Raw genomic sequence first — 8679 nt, forward strand, 5'->3', positions numbered from 1 at the left:
TTACCTTAGGCACGTCCTGGAAAAGTTTGGAGGCAAATCTCGGCCGTTTGACATGTTTTGACATGGTTTTGCCTTGGGACGCAGCAGTGAGACACTGGCAACTTGATGACATGACAACTCACTGTACACGGCCAAAAACCCCTCAGCTCCCACACATAAACGACAAAGCTTACATCAGGTAACAAATCTTACACGGCGATCTTGCCCAAATTCACGAAGATATGAAGCCTATCGGCGTTAGAACAGGAGCAGAAGCGATGTGCCACGTGCTCGACCGCGGCTGACGCGCCGGTGCACGCGAGCCCGCACCGGTCCACGCCCGACCCTACACCGCGCCCACGCCTATAAGAGCAGTGCAGCCTCGGTCGTACTCCCTACGCACCTCGCCTGACTTCCCAGACCCAGCTCTTAGCTCCGGCGAGCTCTATGCCGCCTGCCCGAGCCACCCGAGCGTCGGCCACCGCGGCCAACCATTCCCGTAGACACCTAGCCTCACCCGAGCCCCTGGATAGCTTCCCCATGGAGTTGTGAAGCTTTCCCAAGCTTGAGCTGAGATATTGCCTCACCGGAGCAGCGGGATCACCCTCGCCGGACTTCGGCCACCCGCCACCTCGCGTAGACCGGGCTACCAGGTGAACCATTTTTCAATTCCTTAAGCCTACGACTTCCCTGGCCTCCCGTGAAGCTCCCCAACTCACTGGATTGAGCTATCCCGCCGTGGTTAGGCCGGGATCCTCGCCGCCAACGAGCTTCCCCACCTGCGCACGAGGTCCGACCAACTCCGGCCATCCCCGCCAACAACCCGCACATCAACGTGACCACCGTGACCTCCCCTACGTCGTCGACCACTTCGCTGGAGCTATATCGCCGCCGGTAAGCCCCGCCGCCCTTTTCTCCACCGCAGGTACTGTTCCAATAGGGGAAGGGCCGCAGTTAGATTTAGGGTTACCCTAGGGGGTTTTCTGCATTGTCAAAGACTCGGTGGAATAGTAACCTAAGGACCTAGTTGTAAGGGACGCATGAAAAATATACCAGGGACCCTAGTACAAAGTAGATTTAAATCCGTAGCAAACGAGTTAAATGAATAGCTTAAAGAATACTCATCCGGATTTAGTCAAACAAATTTTGTTAGGCTCTGTGATTTATGCACTGTCAAATAAAAATATTGAACCCCAAGTTTTCTGTACAAATTTTTAGAGTTTGAAATTAAATTAGGAAACTACCCAAACCAAATTAATACAGAGAAAAATAGAAATACTTCTATACTGGACTTAAGAAAAATTGTGGAGATACTCACCTAGTATACACATTGTTTAAAAATATTGAACACCCCAGTATATAAGAATAAACCAGAAATGTCCATTAAAGACTGTTTCTGCCCAAACTTTAGAAAAATGAAAAAGTTAATAGAAAATACAAACGAGAGAATGGCCATATTTTTCCTAGTTTGCCTAAGTTATATAGAACATAGGAAAATATATGGAACCATAGTCTAGTGCTAATCTAAGATTATATTTTTATTAGGCATTAGGAAATCAAGAAAAGCCATGATTAAAAATATAAGGGAAAATACAATGTTGGGGACTTGTTCTCAAATGCTATGAATTAAGAACAAGGCAACATAAAATGTTAAATGTTAACGTCCTTCGTCCACGAAGCATTATTCCCTTGAGGATAATGAACCTTGGACGGAGGTTAATGAGAATACGATTACGAAGGTTAAGTCTTCGTAATTGAATTTTAATAGATTGTATAAGATAACATAAAATAAAGGGTATCAAAGGTAAATGAATCATAAACGAATCATCTTATATTTACTTAATATATTAAATCATTGAATACAGTTATACCTTTGCCTTGGCAAAGATTGGTTCCCGAATGATGCGATTGCAATCACAAGAATGCGTGAACAGTAAAGGAATATTGTTCACTATTTATAGGCACAGGACACAGCCTGTGAGGAATTACAATTATGCCCCTCATAAAAGTTTACAACATTGACTCAGACCTTTATGGACTAAAAGGTCATTCTATCCTTAAGTCGGTTTGTAATACCGAAGCTTCATGAAGAGGAACCTTCGGCCATCTCATACAAACAGCTTCAGCCGAAAGCCGCTTCTTCCTACAAGACCTTCGGCGACGAAGCATAGTCCCAACAGTAGCCCCTTTCGCGGTGCTAGATCGTTTTTCGTAACGAGCTTGATCCGTGAAAAAAGTCTCTTAAGCTTCGGGGAGCCGAAGGTCCAAAAAACACCTTCCCTGAGCTCGTTGTCGAGAAACGATTCAGTTTCCCAGCGCGTAGCGGTCCCACCTTGCAGAGTTACTGTTTGGTCTCTGCGGTCCACCACGCAGCGAGTGCAAGCAGGTGTCCGCCTGGTGTAAAAATCCTGGCGCTTCGCCTTCTTACCTGCAGTACTATATAAACAGACGAGTAGGTGTGAAGTTACCACAGCATTCATTGCTATTTGCATTGTTTTGCTGCCAAAATTTTTAACCATCGCCGAAGCTTGACTCTCGGAATCGAACGAAGCTCCAGCTTGAAGCCTGCTTCGTCAGAAGAAAAAACTTCGGAAGAAAAAAGTATTTAATTTCCACAAATTCAGAATTAAATGGCCAGAGTGCGTTCTACCGCTAGGGTTGAGCGTGAGGGGGGCGAAGCTGAAGGTTCGGAGACTGTTCCCATCTCCGAAGCGATGCAACGATCCGGGCTGGTAACTTCGGAAAAGATCCCCAGTGATGATGCAGAACAAGCAGAACATGCAACTGCCGAAGCAGAAGAAGAAAATATTGAGGAAACTGATCCCGAAGATGATTATCGTATTGCTATGCCGAGCAAGCCCAGCCACTTGGACTTCGGAAAGTCTACTGTTTCAAAGGCTGATCTCTCCAAGATGGTAAAGTCGGGTTATTTTAATGAAAATCAGAAGAAGCTACTACGCTTCGGCGGGGAAGAAACTACCCCAAAGCCGGAGAAGGATGAAATAGTCATTTTCAAGAGCTTTTTAAAGGCTGGATTAAGATTCCCCCTGCATGGGATTATTGCAGAGGTGTTGAAGAGGTTTGGTATCTACTTTCATCAGTTGACTCCTAACGCTATCGTTAGGCTTAGCGTTTATATCTGGGCCCTCCGAAGCCAAGCGGTGGAGCCGTTTGCGGACAGCTTTTGTCGAGTTCACGAGCTGCACTATCAGACGAAGGCTAGAAAAGATGGATTGCATGACAATTTTGGTTGCTATAATTTTGCTTATCGGAAAACCACAAAGTTTCCTGTAATCAGCTACCGAAGCAAATGGGCAGCAGGCTGGAAGTCGGAGTGGTTCTATGTCAAGGTTGATGATGACAAGGAGAAGCTTGTGCAAAGTCCACTTGAATTAATCTTCGGAGAAACCCGACCTCGTTGCAACATGACACCAGAAGGTCCAACCCAACAAGCGTTGGATGAATTCAGAATTATTGCAGAGCATATCAGTACAAGAGACCTGGTTCAGGAGTTTTTGGCTTTCAAGGTTTTTCCTAGTTTAAAAGAATGGGAAATGCCGAAGCTAAAGGGGGAGAAGAAAGAAGGTGAACTTGTGCGGTTACCTTACTATTACAAGTTTAAGAAATACTTTAAAACACCTTGCCAAGAGTGGTTGGAAATAGTTGAAGTAATGTGCAATGAAATACTTGGCAATTACTCCAAAAAAGAAGATCAGTTGATGATTGCGGCCTTCGGCACCCGTCCGAAGCGAAGACTGAATCGAGTGCTGGACGCCTTGGGTTTTGAATACCCTGACTATGAAAATCTGAATAAAGGTGTCGGGGGCCAGAAAAGGAAAAGGATAACTGAAGCCTTAAATGAAGATGAGAAAGAACCATCAAAGAAGAAAATTCCGAAGAAGGGGAAAGTGTCTTCTCCGAAGCAAAAAGTATCCGACGAAGAAGAAACTCCCGCATCATGCCCTGCCACTGACGTGGAGGAAATTTTGAAGGTAATGACTGAATCCCTGCCTGAGAAGCTAAGTCCATTGGGGCCTCAACTGACAAAGTTTTTTCAGAAGGAAAAGGAGCCCGAAAAAACGAAGAAAACGACTAAAGAAAAGAGACAAAGAATCATCACTGTGACAGAGGTCATTGACAAGACACCACCGAGAGCTTCAGCTCAGAAGACACCAGCGGCTGAGGAAAGAACAAATATTGAAATCACACCTTCGGAGGTCGCGGCTGCCGAAGCTGCCTCAATTGAAGATTTGAACCTGGAAAGCACAATCGAACACATCGACAAAATGCTGCTAGACATGGCCACAGAAGAAGCTACCACTGCCGCCGAAGAGGCTATGGCCGCAGTGCCGGGGAAAGAAAAGGAAATTGTTGACGAAGCTTCAAAGGACGAGGCCTTCATGTTTCAAAATTTAGTTGGAGAAAAATTGTCAAAACCCGAAATAGAAGAGCTTAAAGAGTATGCCAAATCTTGCGGGTATAAACCAGGAGCACTCCTCTTCGGAGGTATTGATGATGAAAAATTAGATTGTATCCGAGATCAAACTGGAGCCAAAGTTATCGGTACTCTGTCAAAGAGTATCGGTTTTCCGAAGCTAGAAACGGACATTAGCCGCTACCGACGACAACATATCGTTGGTAGTTTATTTTATTCCAATTTCAAGGTGAACTACTTTTCCCTTAACTTTTATTGTTTTTAATAATGAAAACATGTCTAACGAAGGTTGTTTTCGGGCAGAGTATGCTGTTGAGCAAAGCTTTGAAAATGCAGCAAGATTTGGAAGACAAGAAACACGAAGTTATAATTGAAAATTTAGAAAGCAAAATAAAGGAGCAATCAGCTGCTATTGAGAAGAAGAACTTCGAGCTTCAAGCAACTGAAGGTTTATTGGCGGAAGCCGAAGCTAAAATAACAGAACTGAACACGAAGCTTCTCTGCCAATCTGGGCAGTTTGAACAAGAAAAGCAAGAACTTAATGCAAAACTTGAAGCCGAAGTTCAACAAAATTCAGATTTGAAAAAACTATTGGCTGGCCTTCAAGAAAAATGTTTGGAATTTAGCAACAAATGTATTCAACGACTAAGAAAAATTTTCCACTCAGTTGGAGCCAGCAGTGAGAAATTTACCCCGTCAGCTGAAGATTTACCAAAGACCTTCGAACATATTGAGGGTGAAATTGATGAGCTTGACGAAGTTATATGTCACACCCGGTTTTGGAAGGCAAACCGAATGCGAACTATGTACGTGCCAGGATCAGAACTCACGTACACAGCGATTACATAAATGAACATCATCGCACAATACTCGAATAATAACATAAAAGAGTATTAACTTATTACATCATAGAGTCATAGACATCCACATAGTCATCAACTTAACAGTTAAATCAAAGTGCTAGCGAAACGCAGTAAAGATAAGGCCTTCACAGGCAGCTGACTGGGGGTTGCCGCCAACCCACACCTAGAATTCGTCGTAGTCTTGGAACTCCTGGAAGTCTCCTTCCACGACTTCGCCTTCTCCTGAGCAGTGGTTACAATGCGGACAACCTGGTGTTTTGTGGTAAAGCAAGGATGAGTACACATCAACGTACTCAGCAAATGTCCCGTTTGGCTGAAGTGGACTAGCTTTATGTGGGGTTAGGCTCCAGCAGTTGCTTTTAGTTGGTCAAGTATTTATCATTAGTAGAAGCCAGATTTTAGCATTTAACAACCCGTAAACCATTTCCTCATCGAGGAACAACATCATCATAGTCGAACCAAAACCATAACATAATCCTTGTATCTCGAACCATCTGTATCTCTAATCAAAGAGGATCCCAAGGCTGCTCTTAACCGTGAGCACGGCTGATATATCAGTTTCACTACCCTCTGCAGAGGTTGCACACTTTACCCATGAGTCATGATTCCCTTTCTACCCGGGGAGAGCTAATCCCCATTGACCACTACCTAGGTGGTCCGGCAGGGCATCACTACGTAGCTTTTACAAAGATTCCCTAGAGATCATAGCTGCCCATTAGGTTTCTCCAGTTTGATAAACACAGTACCCCTCCCCGCAGGAGAGTGACTAACAAAGAGCAAAACGAAAGAACCTCGGCACTCAGCCTCGGCAGAGCAAGCACTGTGCCTGGACCCCATTGACGGCACGACGGCTAGGCAACTACACCTCTAGTTCATCCAATTAATCAGCTAAGGGCATCCCATTTCACCCTCATGGTTGCACTGTTATCCCGGGTGGTCTCTCAACGAACAAGTCCTTACGGAGAGGTACTCAGGAAACAGCCTGAGCCCCCTAGAGTATCACAAGATCATCAACATCATCGGGATAACAGTATCATAAATAGTCACATCATGTTCATTGATTCAGTTAAGGCAATAGCAGAGTGCTAACCATAACAGCCCATAAGGTCATCAAGGATAAAGTAAAGTGTAAAGCTAGTCAATCCTTAGGTTTCAAGTAAGTAATGCGGGGTAGTAAGTTATAAATGTATAGGACATAATGGGACAGAGGACACTTGCCTTCACCAAACTGCTGATCAGGGACTTCCTCTGCAACCTCCTCGGGAAACACAGACTGCTCGTTGTCTACGTAAAGTAATCATTCACACTATGCACTTGGGAGGATAACAAACAAAAGCAACATACCAAACATATGCAGCAAAGAGATCACAAGTTCATAGTAGAAAAGGGATAGGCACTCTGGTGTTCCCTAGGTCTGGGGTAGAGGACTATACAAAGTGATTCATTATCCACTAATCAGGTTTAAGTCAGTGGTGGGATTAAATCACTACATGGTTTTAAGTTCCTAAACTTAGGTGTTTAAGTCCATAAACTTAAGTGCTCCCACTTTTATTAAAGTCTACCAACTTCTAATTATCTCAAATAGGGTTCCAATAACCTTAATCCTATCCTAATGATTAACCATTAATTGGTACATGGAAACAGCAGGGAAACATGGTTTAAATAGATAGACAAAAATACCATGAGCATTTTGCAATTTGAAGCACCTAATTTGGAGTTCATATGACAAAGTTATGAATTTTACAAGTTTAGGGGTTAAAAATATACCCTAAATACCTATTTTGAATTAAATAAAAGGCCCGAGGACCTAACTGAGAGAAACCAGGGACGGCGGGTTTAAATTCCAGAAAACCGGGGGTCTCTTTAAGAAAACGCGCGGGCGAAGGGGTATCGGGCTCCTACGGCCGTTGGATCTCAGGCGGACGGCCAGGATTAGATCCTACGGGCGGGCGCGCGAGCGAGCGGCGGCCTGGGTGGCTGACAGGCGGGGCCGGGCGGGCAGCGCGGGCGCGGGCAGGCTGACAGGCGGGGCCAGCGGGCAGCGCGGGGCGCGGGCAGGCTGACAGGCGGGGCCCAAACGGCAGGGAGGCGGGGTGTGGGGGAAGCGGGCCTGGGCCGCTGGATCTCCGGCGGACGGCCAGGATTGGGCTCGGCCTAATTAAAGCGGGGCCGCCCGATCTGGGACGGACGGCGGGGATCGGGTGGCCGGCCTTGGCTTCTCCTACGGCTAGCTGGGGCGGCGGCGCTCGTCCCCGCGGCAGAGGACTCGCCGGAGACGAGGGGCGCGGGCGCTCGGCGGGTCTCTGGGGCGACCTGAGCGGCCGGGAAGGTTGGGGGAGGGCACGGGGAATCGCCCGGTGGGGGCTGGGTCGGGGCAGGGACACCGGAGGGGGGCGGTTCACGGCGAAGCGGCTCGGCGGCGGCATAAAACAACTCCGGCGAGGAATTAAACATGGCAGAAGGCAATACACGGGTTTGGAGGGGGCGGGAGAGGTTCCTTACCTCAAGGCGGGCTCCGGGGACTCCTCGGCGGTGGCAATGGCGCGACGGTGGCCCGGGGCGACGGTGGCGGACCTCCGCGGCTGCACGGAGGACGGCGGGTGAGCGCGGGCAAAGAGAAATAGGGAGGGGGAGGGGGAATTGGGGCGCGTCCCGGGTTGCGGACGTCGAGGCGAAGCTCACCGTGGCAACGGGCACGGCGGAGCTCCAACGGCGACGGGGAAACAAGCTCGGGACGACGGGGATTTGTGGCGGCGGCGCTCTGGCGTGCGCGCAGCGAGGGGGAGGTGGAAGAGGGGTCTGCTGGTGCGCAAATGAGGGAGGGGGAGAGGGCGAGTGGGGCTCTGGGCTCAAGTGGCCAGGGGCGGGGCGGTTGCGAGCTCCACGCGCGATGTGGGCGCGGAGAAGGCGGCCGCGCGCAGCTCGGGCGGCAGTTACGCGAGGACGACGGGGCTGACAAGCCGGGCCCGCGAGCAGAGAGAGAGGGGAAAGCGGGGGCGGGCGCGCGGAAGGCGGCCGCGCTGACGGGCGGGCCCGCCAGGGCAGAGAGAGCGGGGGGGGGGGGGGGGGGGGGGGGGGAAGAGGCGCGCGCGCGGGATGGGCTTAGTGGGCCGAAAGGCCGAGGGGGCGGCAGGGTTGGGCTTCTTTCCTTTTTCTTTTATTCTGGAATTTGTTTTCCCTTTTCTTTTTATTTTCTCTATTTGATTCAAATCCAAATAAGCCACAAATTCAAATTATACTTTCTAAGAATTATGCACCAAACAAAAGTGAAATCTAGGGTTCAACATGATGCACAATTCATACTCCCTTGTAGTTTAACCTACTAAGTTATAATTACAAATAAAATAACCACTTTTCTCCTATAGAAATGAGAAAAAGAAGATTGGGGAAGGATGAGAAAAG

This window comes from Zea mays, chromosome 10, assembly GCF_902167145.1.
Source record: "Zea mays cultivar B73 chromosome 10, Zm-B73-REFERENCE-NAM-5.0, whole genome shotgun sequence".
Classification (NCBI taxonomy): Eukaryota; Viridiplantae; Streptophyta; class Magnoliopsida; order Poales; family Poaceae; genus Zea; species Zea mays.